We start from the raw sequence: 15,481 nt of genomic DNA, 5'->3' as shown, positions 1-15,481 counted from the left end.
TAAGCACTTACCAGCACTGCAACAGGCCAGCTCTGTCTACGGCCCTGGGAGCACAGGGGTGAAGAAGACTCTACGTGGCGCTTCCAGCCTGGCCCGGCACTGCCTAAACAGTCCCACAGAGAGCACTCTCTGTTACAGAGCTGTCTCCTGGAAGACTGAGCAGGACTGCAGTACTCAAGGGCTCAGACAGACTGGCCTCGGAACCAATCGGAGCAGCAGGAGGCGAGGGGAGAGATCGCAGGAGCCTTCGGAAGCAAGAGCGTCCGCGCCTTCCAGAGGCTTCTGTGTGATGCTGACCGTCAGCCCAGCTGAGAGCCACACACGCGTGATCTCGGCCCCCTGGAGCCTCCCCCAAAATCTACCCCCTCATCGATCCCTTTCCTCAGGTTTTTGGCTGGTTCTGCCTTCTCTACTGGTTTCTGTGTGATGGAGCCCACAGCAACCCCCTCCCCCCTTCCTCTTGTCTCTCCCTCTTCTCACCGTTGACAATTACATTCACTTGTGCCCTGGACACTACTGGATGCTGACCACCCTGGCCCCTTCCAAGCTCTGCCCAGCACAGTGTCAGTGCTGTGTAAATAGTATGTGCAGGGATGGCCTGGCAGCTGTACCCCCACACTTCCATCTGCCCTCGACAGATTGCAGTGGAATTCTCTGCCCAAGAATCTATTGAAATCTGAGAAGTAGAGAAAAATACTGATTTTGAGGGAGACAGATTAGGACAATGTTTTTTCTCATTATTTTTAAATTGAAGTTTAGAAAGATTATCTGAGAGCAACAGAGGGGGCAGACAGAGTGAGCCCCCATCCTCTGGTTCATTCCCCAAATGTCTGTAGCAGCTGGGCCTGGGCCCAGGTCTGGCTGGAAAGCCAGCACTCAATCTGAGACGCTCTAGTCACTGAGTGGGGTGGACAGCGTTGGACCAGAAGAGACACCAGCGGACAGCGCGCCGTGAGCAGACGTCAGCGTATACACAGCAAGGTCTCAGGAACTGTCCCCAGCAAGCCAGCCAGCCCTCCACTGTCCAGTTGCAAAGAAAGAGGCCTGCAGTGATGGATACTTAATGTTGGCTGTGACCATTTCCCAGGTCATGAGCTTTGGGGTATTTTTAAAGTTTGCATTTCTCAGAACTTATTGAATTTTTAGAGAGGCATTATTTTTTAAAAAGCCATTTTTCTAAATAAATAGACATTGGTATTGGCTGACAAGGAAGAACAAAGGGCTTGGCTATGCCTAGGGAGGGGTGGGTTCTGCATCCCGGATTCTCCCCTGGGGAGGGGCACGGTTCACAGTGCCACTGTCCCCACTGCAAATACCTGAGCCACGCTGCTGCCAAGCTGACCCCTGCCCTTGCCCAGCATGCTTTGGTTCCTGGTGCTCCAGCCTCCTGGTCAGCCTGCCTCCACACTGGCCCGCAGTCGCACCTCTTCCAGAACCCTGTCAGATGCCACATCACACGTCGGATGACCACGTGAGGCGCCACCATGTCAGTTGCCCACCTGTCTTCCTGGTTTCCTTCTTTGAAACCCCACGGCACATTTTCCCAGCTGTCTCAGGACACCCCACACCGTCTCCGCACATGTGTCTTCCTGTGGGTGCAAGAAGCATGCTGCTATGGTGGGAGCTGACAGTCAGATGCTCGGTGGGCAGTTAGATAAAGAATACTCTTTAAACGTGAGTTCTCCTAAGGAGCAAATATGCCTCCTTTCTTGGAAAACACTGGCCTGGATCCAAATCCCTGGAGAGGCACAAGGTCCAGACAGCTACTCGGTGGGTGGTGAGCTTTACCTCCACCTGTTTCGTGCTGAGGGCATACAACGGCTGCGGAGGGCGACATGGGAAGTGTGGCTTCCCCTCAGCCCCCAGCTCCAATGTCTAGGGCTGCTCAGACACAGCTTTCCAGAACGAGCCTGTTATTCAGAACTTGTGTTTCATGGCTAGGCTCTTTTTCCCCCCAAAGATTTATTTATTTCAAAGTCAGAGTTAGAAATTTTCCATCCATTGGTTCACTCCCTAGATGGCCACAACAGCCAGTGCTGAACCAGCCCGAAGCAAGGAGCTTCTTCCAGGTCTCCACGTGGGTGGCAGGGACCCAAATGCTTGGGCCATCCTACGCTGCCTTCCCAGGTGCATTAGCAGGGAGCTGGATCTGAAGTGGAGCAGCTGGGTCTCAAACCAGTGCCCACATGGGGTCCTGTCTTCACAGATGGCAGCTTTACCCGCTGCGCCACAGCACTGGCCCCTGCAACTAGGCTCTTTAATCACACAAAGCTAGGCTGGAGCTATGCTGCTCAAAACCTAAATAAAAGTAATTTGATACATAAAAGGACATGTTGATGATGAGATCGTGTTTCTGGAATTCAAGTTAAAGGCACCACAAATACAAAGTGATGCACAGGATTACAGGAATAGCCTCATGAGATCACGAGGATTAGAGACGGACAGTAGCTGTCTGTGTTCTAACTGGGACTGTCCGAAATACAGTTGGTTGAAAAAAGCTGCTTCCTCTCAACAGTAAACAAAGACGTGCTGCCACCTACCGAAAACAGAGCAAAAGGGCAGCCTAGGACACGCTAAATCAATGTCTGAAAAGCCGCTAAGAACTTCAGCAGATGGTCTTGTCTTAGGCAAGGTAATTGACACGCCAGGGCATGTGTGAATTACCACACACGGGGAGGACCAAGGTCACTGCTGCTGGCCCCAGGACACTCTCCAGAGTCTGTTTCCCCTCAGGGACCCTTCAACCCCCTCAACCCCCTCCCAATGGGTCCAAGCCTTTCTTGAAAGCTCAGTGTGGACACAGTGGAGGAAGCAAGCCTAGGGGAGCAGGGGCCCCCATGTGTGACCTGCTCCCTGGGGTGACTCGAGGGGACAGAGGGGCAGAGGCACTGTCCACTCCTCTTCTTTGAACCTTGTCGCTCCCCCTCTTCATGGAGGAACGACACTAAACCCTGCCTAGGCTTCATATCCGAGTCACGGCCCCATTATGTCGCTGCCCCTCTTCGTGGAGGAACAACACAGGACCCTACGCTGTTCTTTCGTCTGCTCGGCCCTCCCCGGGTTTGCTGCTGGTTCTTCCCGGGTTGGCTGCCGTCCCTCCACCTCCGTGGAAGGGCGGTTCCCCCTGCCACATTCCCCACTTCCGCGGGGGAGCGGCACACCGTCGACCGGCTCTCTCGGGGGCTGCTCAGATGTTCCTCAGGTGTTCCCCTTAGATGTTCCTGGTGCATGTTGTCTCTCTCCTCCTTTATAGTCCTCCTCCGCCAATCCCAACTCGGCTGCCCACACGCCGAGTACGCTGCTCTCCTCCAATCAGGAGCAGGATCAGCTCCTGGAGGTCATCACTCAAGTTGGCAAGAGGCAGCTGCGTAGAAGCTGTTTCCTCCTCTCCCAGCGCCATATTGTGGGAGAGCAGATGCATAGAATAAGTCTTAATTCCAGTAACTTAGTCTAGTCCGAGTTGCTCCCAGTTGCTCCTCACAAACCTCGAGGGTCAGAAGCCCAGCACCTCCGGACCCGGTGCCTCCCCTTGTGTTTGAGTATTTGTGTGTCTCTGGTGAAAGACCACCCTGGGCTTGGGTTGCTAAGATGCTGCCCCGAGTTTCCAGCACGGTCAGTGTCATTCATCCGTTATGTTTTCCATACGCTGTGAACTGGAGCGTAAAACTCAGCTCAGTGCCGGAGGTTAACAGTCAGCGATAAGCCCACGGCCAACTCGAGGCGGGAAGCTGGGCAGGGCTCTGAGAGCAGTGAGCTTGTCTGGGGAGGCACTTCCACTCTGCTGGTCTGCCAGACTGGACTGAGCCTGCCGAAGCCAGGGAGGAGCGGAGCAGGGGCTAAGCAGTGTCCGGACCACTGGCCCTGCCTCAGCAGTCTCCTGGTCCCCTTGCTGCACCCCTCCCCCGCCAGACTCACCCCAGGGCCATGGTCACCTTCCAAGCACTTCACAACGAGCAAGAAAACAGCCCGTACCTTAGAAGAGAAGAGGATTCAACCAGCCGCCCAAGATGAACTGAACACGTGCTCGCAACTTCGGGAGACCTGTGGGTCAGGGAGGAGCCAGCCCGTCTGGTGGAGGGATCCTGGTCCTCACCTTTACCATTTTGGAGCCTGGTGGAGAGAAAAGATGACAAACAACGTTTCTTGGCACCAAAAATGTCTGTGTTTCAGTTACCATGAGCCTGATCTTCAGTCCAAAAAGTGGCCATCAGGTCGAGGGGACAGCAATTTTGTCTTCCAAAAAGATTCCCATCCCAGGGTCATAACTTGTCTCTGTCAGTCCTGAGATAACTAGTGCCTGTCAGTTAACCTTCACCCTCCATAAGGTCAGCATCCCTGCCCCCCACACATGTGTGCACACGCACCCATTCACATACCATGCACATATCACACATGCATGTACACACACACACACACCAAAAGGATTATTTGTCGGCAGAGGAAAGAGCTGCTCCCAGTCTCAGAGCAGACTTCCCTGTGCTGTGGTCACTGGAGACCCCAGGAATGGCCTTACAAGCACCTTCATCCGTTCTCTTCCTCATCCTGTGGAACAAATTCTAGGCAAGCATGCTTTTATTCTGCTGGATCTCACCTCGAGTGGGCCCGGGACCTCCTCAAGGCACATTATTGCTACACGCAGGTCAGCTCCATGGACACCTTCAAGGTCACCATAAGTTGCTACAGACAGACATGGGTGTCTTTCAGCAAGGTGACCCATGGTGTCAGACCCTTTTGCAGGGTGTGTCTTGGTCTCCCGGCCCACTCGTTCGTTGAACAGGTGTTCCTTGCCACCTGATGGACTTACTTTCTTCCCGAAGAGCCAGTCCCTTACTGCTAAGCCTTGCCTGCTCTGTGTTTAGCACGGTCAGTGTGATGTAGTGGACCCAGAACCCGTGGAAGCCTGGGTCCTCACTCCAGCTTCAGTGTGGATCACGTGTCTGTCATGGTTGGGAGCTGCGGCATCAGAGCCCTGGTTCAGCCCTGTGCTGTGTCTGTGATGGGGTGCTTCAGACACAGGAACAAGGACCTACCCACAGGACCTGCTACAGGGTTTGTTGCAAAGAGCAGTAAAATAGTCAAGAATGAGAGAGCAGGAACTTGGAGAAACATAGCACGTAAGAAGCTGTGGAGAGCAATGTGAGTTAACTCACAGTCCGGGACTCCCCTAGCTGTAAGGGCCACAGGAGTCCCACAGGCTACAGTGGCTGTGGGTGAGTCACACACAGACATCAAGGGTCTGCACTGCAGGCGAGAAGCTCACAGGCCTCTCTGGGGCCATCACCCCCCCCTCCCCGGCTCTTCCTTGTGCTCAGCAGCCCGGAAGCTCCCCAAAACTCTGCTTCAGTGTCTGCATGGGGACTCCACAACCCAACACAGGCTGGAGGGATGACATCACTGCCCGCTGCTGGTGCCCGGATGAAAACCCCAGCACCTGGGGGGAAAGGTGCATCCCTGTGATCACCTTCCGGAGTCTCCTCCTGCCATCGACTGGGCGCTCGGGGGTCTTCTTGTTAATAACAAAGCAGTGCCCCTACCCTCGCCTCAGCCGCTCTTCTCACTTAGGAATGCCGCAGGTTGTCAGCGTCCTCTGCTGAGAGGCAGGTAGAGGACGGAGGAGCCAGCGTCACAGGGGACCTTTGTGGGGGGGAAGGCGGAGGGGAGTGACGGGGCACCGAGCCGGGCCCCGGCGCGGTGGAGTCAGTCCTTCATCAGCGTGAAGCCACGCTGCTTATCTTGGGAGGTCAGGACCAGAGAGACGGCAGCCATTCTCCCAGGCGTGACACTTTCAAGGGCACGATGGAGTTTCCTCGGCCCGAATCCTGACACAGAGGTCCCCTGACATAGCTTGGCGTTGACCAGTCACTTAGACTCCGGTGTCCTGCTCTCTGTGCTCTGCCTCACGGGAGCGGTCACTTTGCAATGACCGGTCACTTTCTTTCCTCGTCCTCCTTCCTTCAGCCTTTTCCTGTCTACAAATCCAGCACCTTCTGCTTGGCTCACGGGAACACTTCTCAGGAGCGAAGTGTGCCTGATGCACATGAATCAAAGTAATTACAGCCTGCGTAGAATAACGAAAATGGCTGCTTTGTGGGGATTTAATAAAATACACAGTAATGGGGGTCCTTGTGTCTTTTGAGAAACTGAGTCGAGATAATGATTATATCAGACATTAAGTCAAGTGTGCATGTTGGAAATCTCAGAGTGATGAATAAATCACTTGGCGCTGATATATAATTTCCAAATCAGTGGAGGAGAAATAAAGGTGGTAGTGGAGCAGACGCAGAAGAATCATTTCAACAGAATGAAGACAGGATGGTGGAAACAAACAAACAAACAAAATCCAAGATAGAAATTAAATCTGTATGATTTTCTAGTCAAAATAAGGACAGATTGATTAAATTTTTAGTGTATATACGATACATTATAAGATTGGGTTATAGATGGATAAACTCCAGAGTGTTTACAAGATGCACACGCAAGTGGCTGGCGTGGCACAGCAGGCTGAGTGCTGCTTGCATGCCGGCATCCCATGTTGGAGCGCCAGTTCGAGCCCCAGCTACTCTGCTTCTCATCCAGCTCCTGCCAACGTTCCTGGAGAAGCAGCGCAAGGTGACCCGGGTACTTGGGCATCTGCCACCCGTGTTTGAGACCCAGATGGAGTTCCAGGCTTCTGGTTTCAGCCATCCAGGGAGTGAACCAGTGGATGGAAGATCTCTGTCTCTTCTTTCGAATAAATGAATAAATTTTTAAAAATAAACTAAGGTACACACTTAAAATGCAAGTGTAACAGGTGTTCAGCCTAGTGGTTAAAACATCTGTGTCCCACACCAAGGTCCCATTTCAGGAGCCTGACTCCTGGTTGCAAATTCCTGCTGATGCAGGCCCTGGGAAGCAGGTTATGCCTCAAGGGACTGAGTCCCTGTCGTGCACAGATGAAACCGGGGTTGGGTTCTCAGCTCCTGTCTTTGGCCTGGGTCAGTCTCAGCTGTTACAGACGTTTGGAGAGTGAACCTATAAATGGGAGCTAGTGCATGTGTTATCTCTCTCTCTCTCTCTCCTCTCCCCCCCCAAATGAATAAACACATAATTGTAAAAACCATGTAGGACTGTGAAGAGAGCAGTAAATCTGGCGGTTACTCACAGAAATGTAGAACAGGCTGCAGTTAGAACAGCTCAGCAGACGTGTGAGCCCTCACGCCTCATGTGGGTGGTACCGAGAGGATGGAACCCTCAACCAGTTTCGGGGTCTGCAGGGAGGCCCTTTGTGACCAGATTGGCTGCAGCAGCTGGGCTGGAGCCCGTGATTGGACCCTGGTGGCTCTGTCCGGGCAGACGTGTGGAGAGGGTGCTCCTGCCTCCCTCCCATTGCTGGCTCACCCTCCTCTGCTCCTCCCTCTGCATGCCTCCCACCATCCATACCCCCCACAGGCGGCATACCCACAGGGCCACCCGATCTCGGGCTGAGAACCTCCAAAATGGCGCCCCAAAGCAACCCTTTTCCTCTCTCAGGGGTTTAGTTGCAACAGGAAGCAGTGTGATACATCTGACTCGGTAACACGGACTCCAAGGCAAAACTGTCAGCAGGAAGATGGTCATGAAGGGTGTGAGGAGTTCCCCCGGTTAGAATGGCTCACATACAGAAATCTACCAACAACAGATGCTGGCGAGGATGTGGGGAAAAAGGGACACTAACCCACTGTTGGTGGGAATGCAAACTGGTCAAGCCACTATGGAAATCAGTCTGGAGATTCCTCAGAAACCTGAATATAACCCTACCGTTCGACCCAGCCATCCCACTCCTTGGAATTTACCCAAAGGAGTTTAAATTGACAAACAAAAAAGCGGTCTGCACCCTAATGTTTATTGCAGCACAATTCACAATAGCCAAGACCTGGAACCAACCTAAATGCCCATCAACGGTAGACTGGATAAAGAAATTATGGGATATGTATTCTTTAGAATACTATACCGCAGTAAGAAACAACGAAATCCAGTCATTTGCAACAAAATGGAGGAATCTGGAACACATCATGCTGAGTGAAGTAAGCCAGTCCCAAAGGGACAAATACCATATGTTCTCCCTGATCGGTGACAACTGACTGAACACCAAAAAGGAAACCTCCTGAAGTGAAATGGACACTATGAGAAATGGTGACTTGATCAGCATAGCCCTGACTGTTAATGGACAACTTAATACATTATCCCTCTTAGTATTTTTTTTTGTCTGTTCTACTTAATATGACTGGTTTAATTCTGTAATTATCACACAGTTATTCTTAAGTGTTGAAAAATTAACTGAAATGTGATCCCTGTTAAACATAAGAGTGGGAATAAGAGAGGGAAGAGATGTATAATTTGGGGCATGCTCGGGCTGACTTGCCCCAATTGGTAGAGTTGGAAACATACCAGGGGATTCCAATTCAATCCCATCAAGGTGGCATGTACCAATGCCATCTCACTATTCCAAGTGATCAATTTCAGTTCACAATTGATCATAATGAAAGGACTAAGAGTCAAAGGGAGCACATAAACAAGTCTAGTACCTGCTAACACTAACCGATAGAATAAATAAAGGGGAGAGTGATCCAACATGGGAAGTGAGATACTCAGCAGACTCATAGAATGGCGGATGTCCTAAACAGCACTCTGGCCTCAGAATCAGCCCTAAAGGCACTCGGATCTGGCTGAAAAGCCCATGAGAGTATTTCAGGCATGGAAAGCCAAGGCACTCTGGCAAAAAGATCTCTGTGAGTGAGATCCCAGTGGAAAGAACAGGTCTTCAAAGAGGGAGGTGCCTTTCTCTGAAGGGAGGAGAGAACCTCCACTTTGACTATGACCGTGTCTAAACAAGATAAGAGTCGGAGAACTCAAGGGGCTTCCATAGCCTTGGAAACTCATGACTGGTGCATAGGGAGATTACTGATGCCATAAACAGGAGTGTCAATTTGTAAAGTCAACAACAGGAGTCACTGTGCACTTACTCCTCATGTAGGATCTCTGTCCTTAATGTGCTGTACATTGAGGCTTAATGCTATAACGAGTACTCAAACAGTATATTTCACTTTGTGTTTCTATGGGGGTGCAAACGATTGAAATCTTTACTTAATGTACACTAAACTGATCTTCTGTAAAAAAAAAAAAAAAGAAATTATCAATTCCCAACTTGACTCTCACTGGGATTAAACATGACAATAGGTCTGATCTGATTTCATCATCATTTAAAAAAAAATCATCTATTATTTTTCACTTTATGTTTCTGTGTGGGAGCAAACTGTTGAAATCCTTACTTAAGGTATACTAAGCTGATCTTCTGTATATTAAGATAATCGAAAATGAATCTTGATGTGAGTGGAAGGGGAGAGGGAGTGGGAAAGGGGAGGGTTGTGGGTGGGAGGGACGGTATGGGGGGGGGAAGCCATTGTAACCCATGAGTCGTACTTTGGAAATTTATATTCATTAAATAAAAGATAAAAAAAAAAAGGGTGTGAGGAGTGCTTCACTTCACCGGGAACTGGGGCGTTGACAGGTGCCGTTGCACATCGTGCAAGTGGCTACGGCTGATGTCTGACTGTGCGAGTTGGAGTGAGTGTAGGAAATGCAGACTGCTGACACCCGGCTGGGGAGAGGTACACTGGGCGCCCACCTAGGAGTGCAGTCGACAACGTCTAGCAGAGCTGAGGAGGACTCTCAGTCAGATACCAAGAAGTGTCACCTGAGCTGCCTATATACAGTGACTTTTAATTTTCCAGTGACTATGTTGTTTTTACTTAACTCATATTCAAAATATCATTTCAGTATATAATCAAAATGAAAAACAATGAGCCATGTTATGTATTTTTAACAGTCCCCCAGATCTGGTATGTATGTTACAATTACACTAACCGTGTCTCAGCAGCTGCGTGCAACTGACAGTGCCCCTGCTGAACAGAGTCCTAGAGAAATCCCCTACCTGCAGCTGGCACTGGGGTGCAGAGGTTAAGCTGCTGCCTTTGATGCTGGCATCCTCTGTGGGTGCTTGTTCATGTCCTGGCTACTTCACTTCCAAACCAACTCCCTGCCAATGGCCTGGGAAAGTAGGGGAAGACCGCAAGTGCTTGGGAACCTGCACCCATTTGGGAGACTTGGAGGAAGCTCCTGGCTTCATCCTGGCCCAGTCCTGGTCACTTGTGGCCATTTGGGGAGTGAACCAGCAGTTGGGAGATCTCTCTCTCCCTCTCTCCCTCTCCCCCTCCCCCTCTTTCTCTCTCTCTCCCTCTTCCCCTCTCCCTCTCCCCCTCTTTCTCTCTCTCTCTCCCTCTCTCTCTGTAACTGCCTTTCAAGTAAATCAATGAATCTTCTTCAAAAACATCTTTTTTTTTTTAAGTTTTTTTACTTATTTGAAAAGCAGAGTTAGAGAGAGGCAGAGGCAGAGAGAGGTCTTCCATTCGCTGGTTCCCTCCTCAGATGGCAACAACAGCCGGAGCTGGGCCGATCCGAAGCCAGGAGTTTTTTCTGGGTCTCCCACGTGGGTTCAGGGGCCCAAGGACTTGGGCCATCTTCTGCTGCTTTCCCAGGCCACAGCAGAGAGCTGGATCAGAAGTGGAGCAGCCGAGACTCAAACTAGGGCCCATATGGGATGCTGGCACTGCAGGCGGCGGCTTTGCCAGCTGCGCCACAGTGTCGGCCCCTCAGTGAACCTAAAAAAGAATCCTCCTCCTCGTATACAAGAAGAGGCACACAAGGAGTGGGCTGCAACATTCCTTAGAGAGAGAGAGTGTCTGCGTGATGGTTTATTCATACGTGGCAATACTGTTCAGGTCAATGTACAGATACAGATATATCTCAAAACACAGTGATAGGAAAAGACAGTTATCAACAGGATAGAGAGTGCTGCCAGCAACACTGCCTTCCTCTGCCTCTGCTGCCAATGCTGGGGTCGCTTTGTAGGTTCGAATCCTTTATCTCCCCTTAGAAGCCACCTTCCCAGTGCACATCATGAGCAGGAATGCTGGGAGATGAGGCGAGCACCTGGGACTGCCCTGCACAGCTGGACGCACACCTGCTGCGGTGTCACCCGGGAGTGACTGCTGGCCCAACGGCCGTCTCCGTTGTGTAGTCCGTGTTGTCATCACAGTGTTAGGCTTGTGTGTGTGCAAAATGTGGACACACACTGCTCAGCTTTCAGATGCCTTCCCTCTTAGATTCTTCTTTGGCCTTACTGGTCAGCATTTCTGATCCACATTCAATACCTGTACATTTCCAGGGGCATGGGGCAACACCCCAACATGCAGTCACAGCCCTTCCTCCTCCCGCCCTCTCCTTGTGGCCGGAGTCAGCCAGTCCCCTGCTTCAGTTGCCGACAGGTGCGCACGCCTTGACAGGAACCGCAGTGACCCACTGCACAGCCAGTGGATCCTGCTGCTTCCTCCTGACTGTACTCAGGTGCTGTCCTCCAACACCCCCGCCCCCCGCCCTGCCCAGCCGGGAGTGATCAGCATCGAAGTCCACAGCAACTGTGTTTTCACTCCCACATACGAGGGAAGACATACGGTGTTTGTCTGTGTCTGGGCTGTTTCACTGAGTGTAACGATCTCTAGTTTTGTTATTCAGTGGCCAATGTCAGGATTTCATTCCTTTTTATGGCCAGATAATATTGCATTGTGTATTTAGGCCGTGTGCTCTGTACATTGATGGGTGCTGCTGGGGTCCCTGTCCTGGCTGTTGTGAGCAGTGGTGCAATGAGCACGGGGCCCCAGTATCTCCTCCATGTGCTGATTTCAGTTCCATCAGGTACATATTCAGAAGTGGGGGCAGTGGGTCCTCAGTGTGGTGAGGAACTGCCATACTGCTCTCCGTGACAGGTGCACTGATTTGCGATCCTGCCAGTGGTGTGTAAGGACTCTCTCTGCTCCATATTCTCACCAGCATGTCTTTGATAATAGCCTTTCTAGCTAATGTCAGATGAGACCTGCTTGTGGCCTTGGTTTGCATTTCCCTGATGGCAAGTGATATTGGGCATTTTTTTTTTTCATGTCTTTTTTGGCCATTTGGATTTCTTCTTTTGAGAAATGTCTGTTCAGGTCCTGTTTTTTAATTTTTTTAGGCATCGAGTTTTATTTACATTCGTAACTGCATCCTGAACTGCCTTCTGTTCATACTTACAACCCCCTTAGAGTTCCGTGTCCTGGATCACCCTTCACATTTTCTGGTTCAAACACACTTCATACACACTGACCTCCTCTCCCGAAACCACTCGCAGAACTAAATAAATGCTAGAAGGAAAATTACGAGATCACTAGCAGGCTTGATCTTTGCTGAGGACAGAAGAGTCAGTTTGGTGTGCGTAAGTTCAAGAGTGAAGAATTAACAAACTCTTTGAAATTCACCAGCAAAGCATCTTAACCCTGCTCAAGGACCACTGAGTACAGCTGAAGGGATCACCATGCAGGCTGCTGTCCGCGGGCCATCACTCTCACAGTCCCCTACCACCCAGCTGTCTTCTTCCATGTCTGCTGCAGGTGAGAGGGCTGCGGCTGGCCGGCGGGCTCTGACTCAGAGGAAGAGGCCAGGTTTCGGCTTGGGCGGTCCGAGTGGGTTCACCTGGCGCCTCCTCAGCCGACTGCCCTCCACTAAGCTGCACCTCTCCTCCGCTCTCAGCGTCCATCATTCCTTGCTCCCTGTCGGCCAGGGCTTCCATCTTCAACCCTCAGAGGAAGCCTTCCAGTGTCTGGGATAAGGGAAACCGGAGCTGATTTCTCAGTGGAATGGGCAACAGAGCAGGGTGTGGCAGCCGTGAGTCTGGAGGCGTAAAGCTGACATGTAGAAGTCAGAAAAAGTGCTCTTGCTGCCAGGCAGTTCTCCTGATCCTTTTGACTTATAGAAACCACTGGGGTTTGTGCAAAGGTGGACAACTTGAACCTCCTCCTTGGCAATGTGCAAATCCTCGGGCTCTGTTGGAACGCATCGCACCTCCCGTAGCTGTGGATGGACTGTATTCCCTGGGTAGAGAGCGTGTGTTCCAGCGACCACCGAGGATATCTGCAAAACTGAGAAATTCACTGGCTCTCGCAGGTCATCTGCTTCCAGGATGAAATCTACATTTGTACATGATCTACACATCGAGCAGCTCTGCTGGCACCTGCGACAGTTCCACTACTTCCTCAGGGGACCAAGTAATGGATCCCGTTCACGCTCTGATGCATGAGACGGCAGCTGGCTGAGACTGATTCTGTTGAAGGTGCTCTTTTACAATGGAGAATTTCCCCCAAAGCTCTGAAGAGAAAGAGAACCGTCTTTGCCACCAATAGCTTGGGCCTCTTGATTTTCAAAAACCCTATCAGGTTTCTCCTTCCTCTCGCTTTTGGTGGCGCAGCATGTGATTCTAACGACGCTCCTCTTTTCCTTGGCCGTAAGTGGCTCTCTCCTTTAGAAGAAGAACCCTGGAGGCTGTCTGTTGCACTTCTGATGCCACCGGAACATCCTCACAGAGCGGCTCTAAAGAGCTTCTGTCAGGACAACAATCTTTCTTCCACTCTTATTAGCTTCCATAGTCACTACCCGATGAAGGAGCTTCGGCACCATCGTTGGTGCCACAGGGTTAAAGTTGATCTTTGACATAGAACACTCCTCTTGAACTGCTTTGGAAAACAGTAACCTGTGATTATCATTGCCTTTGACGCTGTCAGAGATTATAAACCCAAGAGGACATCAGACAGTCTGCACATTTGTCCTTAGAACTTCATGTGAACTAGGAGATTCTCGATAAAATTGGTTAGGTAAATCTTCTCCCAGAATTATCTTCTTATTAGTTCTTAAATCATCTCCAAGCATTTGTAGTTTGTTACACTTTGTTGCGCTCAATAGAAACTCTGAAAACTGCCAACTGAGATTGGTGTGGAAACAGAGGGGAGCTTGATGCAGGATTAAACTTCTCTTTGGAATGATCTTTTTGGAAGTCTGATAAAACTGGATTAATCCACTCTTGCACATGAATATCATGCTCCTTTGACGGTATTTTTATAGTACTTGTCTTTCCACATCCAGGAGGACCTGTTATTAATAAAATAGATCCACCCTGTTTTGATTGCCTTTCTAAAACTTGAGCTCTTCACCAGGTTTCAACTTCTTTAATTTTCTCTTTATGCACAGCAAGTTCATGCTGAGTTTCTGGTTTGTGTTTGTCCACCCATGACTCATCTTCAGACAGATATTCCTTTGAATTTTCTAGACCATAAATTGGTTCTAGGAAGACAGCTTTCCTTTTTTTCTAGCAGGAAATTTGCTACTTTATAATATGGAAGGCACATTTTTCTTCTACGTGTTGAGTTATTTACACCTAATGATGTGGCAGTAATAGTGGAGATGCCTGTACTCTCCAAACAATCCTCGAATGATGGGTCTATCCAGTCTGTTACCTTTGTGGAAGAGACCTTTGGTCTAAGAAAAGTGTTTGACATCATAAATGTTTTTTTTTAACTGATAACATTTTTCAGACATCATAAATCTTAAGTTGCCATCTGTAGTATACAATCTGTACTGCAACAAAATCTGACTCACCTCCTTTGAAAAGCAGGTAACTGTCACCAACGATGCCTGTTTCCTGAAATTAGATGTCAGAGGCAGAAGACGTTCAGGACTATCCTGAGCCCATCCACCACCACCCCACACACCGGTCCTGAGCTCAGACATTCGTCCAAAGTCAGGCTGCAATAAGCCAGGAGCCAGGCTGAGCTCGTCAGTCGCTGCTCCAGGCCAGGGCACAGCAATCCTGCCTCTCTCATCCCAGATGGGACAGGAGGGCGTGAAGGCAGAGATGGACTCGGGCATCTAGGACAGACACAGAAAACACGGCCACACCGTGCCGGCCTTACTTTCTGGGAGCTGCATTCCTCTCGTGGGCGGAGAGGAGCCAAGGAGCGCGGGGCAGCTGCGGGTGGAAGGGTAGCCACCTGACCCTCCCCAGGCTCGGCACTGAGCCTCTCGGGGGTCCTGCCTCCCAGGGACCTTCCAGACCGGTCGGCCCAGGTCCTATTTCTTAATCAGATTGTTTTGTTGTTGAGTTTTTTGAGTTCCTGGTAGATGCTGGATACTAATCCTTTGTCAGATGAAGAATTTGCAGATATTGCCTCCCATTCTGTAGGTCGTCTCTTCACGCCGGTGACTACTCCCTTTGCTGTGCCAGAGCGTCTGAGTTTGGCATCACCCCATCTGTCTGTTTTGCTGCTGTTGCCTGTGCCCTAGCAGTCTTATCCACAACATTGCTGCCTTGCCAGTGTCTTACGAGTCCTCCTGTGTTTCCTTGTAGGTCTCAGGAGCCGCGTTTCGATCGCTGGCGCGTAGGCTGATTGTACAGGGTGAGAGGCAGGGTCCTGTTTTGGGCATCTGTCCCCATACCATTTACTAAGCAGCTGTCCCTTGTCCAAGGCCTGTATATGGTGGCTTTGCCAAAGCTCAGCTGGTCATAGATGTGGGTTCATTTCTGGGTTCCTCTCTGTTCTGTTGC

The 15,481-nt window shown here is 50.5% G+C and overlaps 1 pseudogene; it reads right to left on the bottom strand.

Moving 5' to 3' along the window:
* Positions 1–12,451: 12,451 nt before the first annotated feature.
* On the bottom strand, positions 12,452–14,435 carry LOC100357901 (cell cycle checkpoint protein RAD17 pseudogene; annotated as a pseudogene).
* Positions 14,436–15,481: the final 1,046 nt, after the last annotated feature.

Source organism: Oryctolagus cuniculus, chromosome 9 (genome assembly GCF_964237555.1).
Source record: "Oryctolagus cuniculus chromosome 9, mOryCun1.1, whole genome shotgun sequence".
NCBI classification, from domain to species: domain Eukaryota; kingdom Metazoa; phylum Chordata; class Mammalia; order Lagomorpha; family Leporidae; genus Oryctolagus; species Oryctolagus cuniculus.
This window is presented reverse-complemented; position numbering and strand designations above follow the sequence as displayed.